At 43.5% G+C, this 12,091-nt stretch overlaps 1 protein-coding gene across 1 annotated transcript in view; it reads right to left on the reverse strand.

Annotated features, from left to right (window-relative positions):
• NALCN (sodium leak channel, non-selective) overlaps nt 1–12,091 on the reverse strand; it is a 297,953-nt gene that overhangs the window by 90,414 nt on the left and 195,448 nt on the right. The gene's annotated exons all lie outside the window — the stretch shown is intronic.

Here is a 12,091-nt window from a genome sequence, read left to right on the forward strand (position 1 = left end):
GTTCTGGGTTTGTGGAAAGATGAACGGGAGAGGCCAAGGAAGCCTTTGTAAAGACAACGGAGGTGGCAGCTCCTCCTTCCTACCGTGCAGGGATAACCAAACCGGCCAGAGAGACCACGAGCATTACGAGGCAACATCCCAAGTCCAACGCCATATACGGCTCAGTTGCCCAGCTGCCTGTGAGCCCATAGGGAGATTCTATGTCCTGATTCCTAGTTTGGGAAACTTGCCCTTTTTTTCTCCAAGAGTCCCTTGGACAGCAAGGAGTCAAACCAATCAATCCTAAAGGAAATCAACCCTGAACATTCACTGGAAGGACTGATGCTGAAGCTGAAGCTCCAATACCTGAGGCACCTGATGTGAAGGGCCAACTCACTGGGAAAGACCCTGATGCTGGGAAGGATTGCGGGCAAGAGGAGAAGCGGGCAGCAGAGGAGATGGTTGGATGGCATCACTGACTCAATGGACATGAGTATAAGCAAACTCTGGGAGATAGTGAAGGACAGGGAAGCCTGGTGTGCTGCAACCCACAGGGTTGCAAAGAGTTGGACATGACTTATTGATTGAATAACCACTAAAGGAACTACTCCTGCATTTTGGTTTTATATAATATGAATATTTGCCTTACCCATTTGTATATCCTCTATAGCTTTGTGAGACATCTTTGACTCTCTGTCTTTGGCGGTGGATCATTTAGGGAAGAGGCCACCATTGTTCACTGCCTTCTCCCTCCCTGATTGGGACACTGAGCACAGTGCGCTCTCAGTAATCTGACAGTTATGACAACAACAGTGATGAAGAATGAGCTCCCAAAGGTGCAGAACAAACCCTGCGAGCATTTCTGGGAGATGCAGGCAATCAGAAAAAATGGCTCCATATATAAACAGAGATGCATGAGCAAGAGACGTGTTTTCCAAAAGTTTATTGGCACAATTCATAGAAAAATATCTGTAGTGGTAAGTAGAGCACCCAGGGGAAAAGAAAGACAGCTAATATGTTAACTCAGACCAGAGAGGAAAGCAATTATAAAGGGCCAAAGACAGGCTGAGAAGACAGAGCAGAAATAAAGTGTTCAATTCATGCGACTGCTGACTCATTTATTTACACATCAATGCAGTCACTTACAAATCAAATCCCATAGGCCAGGTTCCATGCTAAGCTCTGGAGACAGAAAGATAACTAAGATACAGTATGTGCTCTCACGGAGCCCGCATGATAACGGACAGTTATAGAAATAGATAATGACAATAAAATATAATAGCCCTTCCAGCTGAGTCATACACAAAGTGTTGTGAACACAAGGTGAGGAACAAAGGGAGAAACTAGGGGAACAAAAAAGCAGGTGCCGCTTTTCCTTCTAGAGACTTCTTGGCGACAGAATTGCTACACGTGATCACATTAGTCAACACTGGAGCTGTAGGCCTGCCGGGACTGGGATGCATCTTTTATGAGAATTAAATGTCTTCAAAGAGACACAAGGGCAGATGGTATATTAAACAGGATATGCCATCAGAACAAAAACATGGAGCTCTTTTCATAAACACCTTTCAGCTGGCCCATTCTCCGGATCCCCACTGGTGATCCCCTGGTCAGAGGCACCCCCTGGCTCCCGCCCATGCTCCCCCAGGCACCCCGTGCGGCTCAGCTCCTTCAAATCCATCCCACACCTGCGGTCACAGTCATCTTCTCCTTTTCTGGCTTAAACCCTTCGGCGTTGGTCCACTGCTCTCAGACAAAACTGTCAGCCTTTAGGCTTCAGCAGCCGACTTGCTGTGACCTGTCCTTACCTGTCCTCACCTGCCCAGCCCTCACCTGGCCCCGGCCCACACCATATTCCGCTCACGCCTGCCTCTCTCAGCTCCTCCAAAGTGTCCTGGCCTCTGACCCAGAGCCTCCGTCACCCTGGGAGCTCCTCTCCTCCCTTTTCTCTCTTGTTGCATAAACTTCTAACTTGCTTTTCTAATTTCAGCTCCATCAGCAATTCCCCAAGGAGCTTTCTCTCGTCACCAAGGTTTTCCCCTCACAAGCCCAGGACACACCGGGTGGGACCACATGGAGTCGTCGTGTTGGTGTAGGGCAAGGCAAACGGCGAAATCAGTGATTTCTTATGCTTCAACCTAACACACACTGTTCCAGGTTCCTAGGACTGTGGTAACAAGTTGTCAAATTGCATAAAACAACAAAAATTGATCCTCTCTGCGCTCTGTAGGCTGGAAGTCCCGAGTCAGGGGAGCAGCAAGGCCATGCCCTCGCTGAAGATGCCGGGGAAGCCCTCTTCCTTCATGCTCAGCTTCTCCGCTGACCCCAGTGTTTCCTGGCCTGAAGCTGCATCACTTCAGCCTCTCCCCCTGTCCTGCTTGGCCTGTGTGATTCCCTGTCTCTCTACCGGAATCTCCCTCTCTTCTCTCTTATGAAGACATCGACCACTGAAATCAGGGTTCACCTTAAACTAGGATGATCTTAACTGATTACACCTGCAAAAATCTCATTTCCCAATAAGGTCCCCTTCTGAGGCTCCTGGTGGACATCAGTTTGCGGGGGACACCATGAAAACCACTACATGGAGCATCATTTGAACTTAGGGTGTCTGACTTGAACGCTCTCTCTGTCCTTCCTGAGACTGGAAACTCTTGGAGGACAAGGATCGCATGGGGATTTTCCATTATTCTGTATTTGGGGTCGGCCACAATAGTTGACACAAAGGAAGCTAAACAGTCATTTGTTGAATAAATCATTACACAGATCAGATGGTGGAACTGAACTCTCCAGAGGATAACTGGGAAATGAAAAAGAAGGATTTTAGGTATAGTCTGAAGAACGGAGAAATAAGCAGAAAATTTACTACTTGAATAAATTTGTTGGTGTGAAATACAGGTGTCCCTGGATTTACAGAAGAGAATAAAATTAGACTGTGGCGTTTAACCTGAACGTATGTCTGCCACTGATGAACAGAGGAAGGTTTAGAATAAATTTACATGTAGTATTTTGCAACATTTAATCAAATATCCTAGGATACAATGTTTAATACACGTAGGTTACCAGTATTAAAAAATAATCCCATGCCTATGTTTTTAAAATGCATCTCATCTCATTCTAACTTGTATTAGAGTTATTTATACTCCCAAAGCTTGTAAGCTCCTTAAGGGTAAGATTCCACTTTAATTTACTTTTACAGCACCTTCTAGAGAGTGGAAATAGAACAACTGTTTGTGACTAAGTGGGTTTGAACTCAGCATGAGTTGATCATTGCACTGTAACACTGAAAAAAAGCAGGTGAGAAAGTCTTTTGATGACTCAGAAGGCTCTTCAGGATCCTGCAAGCTGTCCTTTGGCCTATCAGGCCTTGCTGCCCCATTGATGTGCCTAAAGGGGCAATTAAAACAGAGAAGGAGGGACTTCCCTGGCAGTCCAGTGGCTAAGACCCTCTGCTCCCAGTGCAGGGGGCCCAGGTTCGATCCCTGGTTAGGAAATTGGATCCCACACGCCACAGCTGAAAAGATCCCACGTGCTGCACCTAAGATCCGGTGCAGACAAATAAATAAATTTAAAAAAAATAATAAGAGAAAGGCGAGCAGCTGCTGGAATGGTGGGCATGTCTGTTTTCATGCTGAGGCACTAATGAGAATCTTCTACCGCGAGAAGGGGCCTCTTTCTGAGCTCCAGGGACCACGTGCTCCTTCTCTTGTTTCCAGGTAAGCAGCATCAACAAGGATGAAGAGACGGCCACCTGGCAGCCTGGCAAATCCTCTCCTGGGCGTACACCTCCCAGACCTGTGTGCACGCCCAGCACAGCTACACCCTCCCAAACCCACAGCAGTGTCGTCTATAAGAGTCCCAAGCTTACACTCACATGTACCCATCAGCCCCTGAAGAGAGGAGCCAGTGGTGATCCCCTGAAACATCTGAGCCAATGGACAACATCCAAGCACAAAACCAGGATGGATTTCGCAGCACAACGCTGAGCGAAGGAAGCCAGATAAAACAAACAAGTACATACTGAATGATCCCATGAATGTAAACACCAGGCAGCCCCGGTCTGTCTGCTCGGTACCCGGAGAGCGTTGATCCTGAGGTGAGGGAGAAGCTTGGTGACTGGATTGGTTACAGGGAGGGGCTTCGAAGATACAGTCAATATTTCATGAACTGGGTGCTGGGAGGCTTCACTTTGTAAAAATTCAGCAAAATGCCTGCTTCGCTTCTCAGGTGGCACTAGTGGTAAAGAACCCACCTCCAAGTGCAGGAGATGCTGGAGACAAGGGTTCGAACCCTGGTGGGGTTAGGGTGATCCCTTGAAGGAGGGCATGGCAACCCACTCTTGTATTCTTGCCCGAAGCATCCCATGGATAAAGGGGTCTGGTAGGCTACGGTCCACAGGCTCGCCAAGAGTTGGACATGAATGAAGTGACTTAGCACATGTGCGTGCATAAGTATATTACAGTCAAGTAAAAAGTTTTTTTTTTTTAAGACCAGATAATGCATTTTAGCACAATCATTTAATTCTTACTTCACTGCTATTAACCTCCATTACCTTGACCATTTCTTTTTCCCTAGCCCATGATCAGGACTGAGCTACAAAAAAATAAAAAGAAGAAGAAAGCATAAGACAGGTTTAGAGGGTATACGTATGTGGAAGGAATGGGCAGTGGAGGGGGATGAGGCAGCCAGGATAAAGGGATGTGTTTCATAGTATTTTGAAGCCACTGTAAAGTTTTTTAATATGTGATAAAATGGTATTCTAGCTTTTATCCAACTTCTTTCCCCTTCTGCATGTAAGCACAGATTTTCCAAGATTAAATTTACCTTGACGCAAATGAGTGAATAATATGGATTATGTTGGATATCCTGGGTAATAATCTAAGATCATTATACTATATCATAAAAGACCTCAACATACAGTGTTTGCAATTGTAAATTTCCACTTAAAAATTATTTCAAAGATTATGATTCTTGAACGGAAGAAACATAGCACAAAGAATCCCAGGATTTTTTTTTTCCTCTATATTGAAAAACCTAATGTAAAGAACAGTCCAAAGGAAGGAGGTTATAATGGTTTCAACTGAGCATGAAGTCTGGCTGGAGCAGACAGACTACACGATAGCTTTGCAACAGACTCACATGATTTGAAAAAAAAAAAAAAAGACATTTTGCAGAAAGGAAATTAGAATCAAAGGAAAAAAATTTTAAACCTTGAGCTTTAAAAAAATATATAAATCATCTCAGCTCAGCGCTATTCTATGGCTCGGCATCTGTCTTGCTGAGATATCATTGCACATTGGGCGGCTGAAAGCCTTTTTCCTTTACTTGCGCTTCTCAAGAGAGTTGGGAGTAATTGGTCTGCATAACACATACCCTGTTCTGCCTCATCGCTTAAATCTTCCGTATTTCAGCCTGGGCTTTCTTCTGTTAAAATATTCAAGCATTATTCGGTTTCATTGCCTGTCTGAATGCAGCAACAAATAACTGAATTGAAGGATTACATTAAATAAATTTTTTTCTAACTTTTGGTGTGATTTTCTAAAAGAAAACAATTTTAAAAGCATTCAGGGTTGGGGAAGCTTCTCATTTGAAAATCTAGTTCATGCTGGCTCGAAAAATGTGCATAGATCTGAGGGTTAACGTAACTGAAGAGTATTTTGTGGCTCTTCCAGATATGAACAAGGACCAGATTTTGCTCAGTTTGGAGGAAGGCTCCTCTGTGACACCTGAGTAAATCAAAGAGGAATTCTCTTTGCTTCTTTCCATGACAGCTTTTGCTGGCTTTTCTGGATTGATACATGACTCAGTAATTCAGAATGGAGACTCTTCCTAAAGCACAAACTACTAGTCTTCAAGGAAGTTTCTCTGGCTATTTTGTTTTTGTGATTTTATAACCCAAACTGCAGATGCTCTATCGGCAGTATTGATCAAACATGTTGGTTTTTTTTATTAATGTCTCAATCAGTCAATCATAAAGAAAATTAACCCTGAATATATACTGGAAGGACTGATGCTGAAGCTCCAAATCTTTGGCCACCTGATGTGAAGCGCCTGCTCATTGGAAAAGACCCTGATGAAGACTGAAGCAAAAAGAAGGGGGCGGCTGAGCGTGAGATGGTTGGAGGCATCACTGACTCAATGGACGTGGGTTTGAGCTAACTCCAGGAGATAGTGAAGGACAAAGGAGCCTGGCTTGCTGCAGTCCATGGGCTCACAGAGTCAGACTCGACTTAGTGACTGAACAACAGCAATGATATCCCTAAGCTGCACGGTGGACATTTCATTCACTTTCATGCTCTTGAAAGAACTTCCTCTGAACCTAAGAACTTAAAGGCTTTAAACATCCTGCAGAAAGTTCTTTGTGCAGTAATAGAGGTACTATTTCCAACAAGACTAAGCTCGCAGGAAATGTTAGCAACTTACTAACAGAAAGAAAACTATTAAAAAGCTAGAAAACCAAATTATGCTGAATGGATGTTTTCCTTATATTAATATTATTGTCCCTTAAAATCCTATTAATGGAATGAGAGGGTTCCTTGAGACAGCAGTAATGAACAGACTTTGCTTTTGTGCATTTTTTCCTCTAGGTCCCAAACACCTCTCTCACTTTTTATCTGTCTTGCGTTATTCAACCAGGACACAGTTGTTTCCACCAGGGAATTTACTGAGTCACAGAAATAGGTTTATTATGATCAAAAATGCAGGTTTTTTTTTTTTCTCTACTTCAAATGAAATTATATTAGAGTTCCATGTCAACTAGACGCTTGGTTCTTGTTACAAGATGAATAGGGAAAAAAAATCCAGACCCAAGTGAATTCAGAAGATTTTTTTTTGTGTGCAACTGTCTTCCCCATTTTGCTTTAAGAAAATGTTGGAGATAGCATAGTCAGTAAAAAGCCAGTACTTTTTTTTCTATCAGTAAAAAAGTAAGAAGATGTAGATTTAAATTTTGGTTTTGTTCTATAATCCCTTAGCTGCTTTGGATTTCAATGTGCTCAAATGAAAAATGAGGATCTTCATTCTTTTACATAAATGCCAGATATATAAGTGAGATAGCATATTGCCTGTAATTTGAATTACTCAAGGGAAATGTGGTATAAAAACTAAAGTTATCACCAAGCCCCAGCAACTGCCGGCTCGACGTGAAAGAGGTCTCATCTCAGTGAGGGGGCTAAATGAAGAGGGGGCAACATGCATGCTGGAGACCCCCTCCTCCATCCAGGCAGGGACCACCTCACCGTTCCCACTCGCTCCAATTTCTTCTCCTTCACTGTGTGGACTGATTTATTTTCTCAAGAATCTTGGTTTAAAAAATGAAAATAGAGAAAATAGAATTCCCTGGTAGTCCAGGGGTTAGGATTCCATGCTTCCGATGCAGTGGGCATGGGTTTGATCCTTGGTAGAAGGCAATGGCACCCCACTCCACTACTCTTGCCTGGAAAATCCCATGGATGGAGGAACCTGGTAGGCTGCAGTCTATGGGGTCGCAAAAGGTTGGACACGACTGAGCAACTTCACTTTCACGCATTGGAGAAGGAAATGGCAACCCACTCCAGTGTTCTTGCCTAGAGAATCCCAGGGACGGGGGAGCCTGGTGGGCTGCTGTCTACGGGGTCACACAGAGTCAGACACAACTGAAGCGACTTAGCAGCAGCAGCAGAATTAAAATTCCACATGCTGAAAGGTGTGGCTAAAAAAAAAAGAGAAAAGCAAACATTTTTCCTGAGCTTGTGTTCCTCTCTCTTCTCCCTTCTTTTTCAAACTTGCTTCTTGAAACTTGCTTACCATCTACTAGACTCCTCTGCAATAGCTTCCCTGCATTCTCTCTTGAGTCTAGGGTCTCTCCCACCCTCAGTGGCTCTGCTCCTAATGGAGCCACCAACAGCTCACTTGCTGAGTCAAGTGGTCACTTGGTTGACCAGGTTAAAACTGCTCATGGTCACCCCTCCTGCCCTCCTAGCTGGGTTTCCATCTTCATCCTGTCCCTTTAAATTGATCTTACAGAACAGCTAAGGAAGAAACACCATCTTGTTCTAAATCTTCAAGTAATTCAAGGATCATCAATTACGTTGCTCTTTGTTGTTCAGTTGCTCAGTCGTGTCAGATGCTTTGCGACCCCATGGACAGCAGCATGCCAGACTTCCCTGTCCTTCCTTCACCATCTCCTGGAGTTTGCTCAGACTCATGTCCATTGAGTCAGTGATGTCATCCAACCATCTCACCCTCTGTCACCCTCTTCTCCTCCTGCCCTCAATCTTTCCCAGCATTGGGGTCTTTTCCAATGAGTTGGCTCTTGGCATCAGGTAGCCAAAGTATTGGAGCTTCAACTTCAGCATCAGTCCTGCCAGTGAATATTTAGGGTTGATTTCCTTTAGAATGGATGTAGAGGAGAAATTCTGATATCACCATGGCTTAAAGCATCCCCTCACGCCTTGCCCTTACTCTCTAACAATACTGGTTTGTATGCCCCCCCCCACCGCCCCCGCAGTTTTATTTCTGGTTCCTGCCTTAGCGTATACCTTCCCAACACTTGCAATACACTTTCCTTCCACACTTGCTTAATTATAATACAGCTTTCCAAAACCATCTCCTCTAGGATGATTTCTCAGAATAACAGTGGCTACTTGAAGTAGTAAACGTGCGCAGATCCTCTGCTGAACACTGTTCATTGCCTCATTTACTAACATGCTTTAGTCCTCAATGAAAGTACTTTAGCCCCCTGATGTAAGTACCATAATTAGTTCTGTTATGTTATAGGTGAGGACCCCTAGGACAAAGGAGCTCAAATCTGTTCCCGAAGGTCACACAGCTAGAAGGGGTACTCACTGGGGTTTGGCAACAATCTTTGAGGTTCCAGAACTTCAGCTTCTTTTTGGGTGACGGGGAAGCTATGCCAGTCTTCATTATAGCACGGGGGCTTAGTTGCCCTGTGGCAGGTGGGATCTTAGTTCCCTGACAAGGAGTCAAAACCATGTCCCCTGCCTTGGAAGGCAGATTCTTAACCACTGGACTGCCAGTGAAGTCCCCAGAACTTCAGCTTCTGAACATTATTTTAGACTGTCTCATCAAAATAACATTTTCAAGCAATAGATGCGTTTTTATTTCTGCTGTTTGGTACCTGCTATTTTTTTTTATATGAAATATGTTTTCCCACTTTCTTAATAAAATCTGATTCATTATTTTTAGACACATCTTATCGACCTGCCTCCAACCTGAGGGAGGCACGTCTTCCTTCTTTGGGTCTTCCACCCTAGTGCTCAGGGCTTCACATTAAGGCTCCCTAATTCCGTGTGTCTCTCCTCTATTAAGATGACAAGTTCTAATTAAGGGCAGGACTCTTTGTGGCCCCACGGCCTAGTACTGGACACCTGTACTCAAACGATAGGGATAGCACAACAGTGATGAGAGAGGAACAAAAAAGGCAGCAAAGTGTGGCCCACAGACGAGCTGAAGGGGCCCATCTGTGATATTTCTCATCACTTGGTTACCCTTTCCTTAGGTTCTTTACAATACAGAATCAGTCATGCTGACCAGCACAGATGACTCTTCTGATTTCAGATGAGCCACGTTATTAAGACAAAGAGGAGAAATGACAAGCCACATCAGATTTTCCATCAGAAACAAACTCATAAAAAGCATTTTGTTCCTGATGAAGACTATGCTTCCAACTTTGTAGGATTAAAAAAATTATAATTGACTATAAATTCTGTACAACGTATCTGTGGTATAAAGCTTTACAAACGCATGGATTCTTGAACAGGACAACAGAGCAGTCAACTTATGACTATATGTTGTGTTTTTAGAGCTTTCCATAGAAAATTCTAATCTCATTTAAAAACTTCCTTATTTTGAAATAATTTTAAACTTACATAATAGTTACAAAGATAATACAGAGTTCCTGTACACCCTTGACCCAGTTTTTTTCCCATGTTAGCATCTTACATAACCACAGGACATTGATCAAAACCAAAAAATTAACCTTGGTCGACTACTTTGAACCAAAATGCAGAATTTCTTTGGAACTTCCCAGATTTTGCATGAATGCCTTTTTTTTTTTTTCTGGTTCAGAATCCCATCCAGGATTTCACATTCTATTTCATTGTCATGTCTTGACATCCTTTTGTGTGTGTGTGTACATGTGTGTGTTTAAGCTCTTCCTTATTTTCTGGCTCCACAAAAATACTTAAGTCTTATCTTGTGTTTTCCCTGCCTCAGCTTGAGAATCAGCCACTTCTCCAAAGAATATTGATTTCTTTCACTGGAGAATGGTTTTCAGAAACAAGAATCTTAGGATGGGTTTTCTTGATATTACTGGCATGTCACTGCTTCTAGGCTCACTCAGAGGAAAGAGCTAGGAAATGTATGTATGTATATGAGCCCTTGTATACACACACATCTGTATTTAGTCTACTTATTTATGTATATATCCATCATTATGTCTACATATCTGCCTAGATATCTATGTGTCTATATATCTATTGATGTATCTATGTTTCCATCTATGCACCTATATGCTAACATCCCATCTTGCAATAAACTGAGTTCATACTGACACTCCTACTCTAATTTTGTGCCAAAGAAGTCACCTGGCATTTTCCTTTTGTTTATCTGTAACTTCTTTCTCAGGCTTCCCTGGTGGCTCAGTGGTAAAGAATCCACCTGCCAGTGCAGGAGACTTGGGTTCAATCCCTGGGTCTAGAAGATCCCCTGGAGAAGGAAATGGCAATTCACTCCAGGATATTTGCCTGGAGAATCCCATGGACAGAGGAGCCTGGTGGGTTACAGTCCATGGGGTCACAGAAGAGTTGGACACAACTTAGCTACCAAACAACTTCTTCCTCTGACTGTGTGAAATCTGGCTCTCATTATCTCCGTAAACTTTTTAATGTGTTCCGCCTTAGTTGCCGGGTAGCTAGTAGCAGTGATGACATTTACCATAGAATAAACCCCACACTTCACACTGGAGGTTTGGAAGACACACATTTTGTCCTAGTGTCTCTACAGTGGGGTCTTGAACTTAACTCACACACTGTCCCCATAAGGAATTTCTTTTCAGACAACCACCACGCCTTTTGCAACTGCTATTCATGAGTACGCCTGTGGTAGATTGTAGAGTTGTTCAATTTTGCATCCTTTGATTAAAAGGGCTTATTAGATGCACTATGAAAACACATTAGCATATTTCATGTAAAACAACACGGAGATAGGGGTAACATCAAATAAATAGCACACATATATATTTCTCATTTCTTAATAATAATCTAAGTCATTCTTTTAATATCAGAGTAAAAAATATTCAATAGTCATATGGCTGTGAGGGTGTCAGCCATGCCCTGCCTCCACTGTGTCTGCTGCTGAACAAGGGCAGTGGGCAGAATGTAAGGAAAGGCCCACAGTGAAACCACTAACCCTCTAGTAGGAATGAAGAAAATGACTGGCCGCTGTTCTTAGATAAACACCATGGCTTCCTGGCCGCTTTTGGTTGTGAAAATCAGTCCAATGCAGTGGAGACTCATACCTGAATCAAGCCTCACTCCCACTCTCCCACCTCCATGCCCACCCTCTCTGAGCTGCAAGGGTGACTTCAGTTCTAGAACTGGGAAGGGGACAAGGTCTCTTCTCTCTTTCATTCATTCATCTCCTTCTTTGGGGTCCAGCTCCTCCAGAGCAGAGGCCAGGATGGGGAGTTAGGAGGACAAAGCATTGTCTGAGGAACCCGGCCACATTTCAGGTGGCCCTCTTTGTGGTCTGGTCTGGATCTACCCTGTTCAAAGCTGAGGGCCTTCTGTAAGGCTGACCAGTGTTAAGAGGCAGAGACACAAAATTCCTGCCTGCAAGGAATGATGTTGACTAGACCAAGGTTGGACCAGTCAGACCTTCTCCCCTTAGCAGGCTGAACTTGAGACAGAGAAAATGTTATTTGTAACAGAACAAAAAGTCAAAATTTACATGAGACAAAAACAAAGATGGATTATTTATGTTTCCCTAAGAGCTTCCCAGGTGGCACTAATGGTAAAGAACCTGCCTGCCTGTGCAGGAGACGTAAGAGACATGGGTTCGGTCCTTGAGTCAGGAAGATCCCCTGAAGAAGGGCATAGCAACCCACACCAGTATT

The sequence above is a fragment of the Oryx dammah genome, unplaced genomic scaffold (genome assembly GCF_014754425.2).
Source record: "Oryx dammah isolate SB20612 unplaced genomic scaffold, SCBI_Odam_1.1 HiC_scaffold_24, whole genome shotgun sequence".
NCBI classification, from domain to species: Eukaryota; Metazoa; Chordata; class Mammalia; order Artiodactyla; family Bovidae; genus Oryx; species Oryx dammah.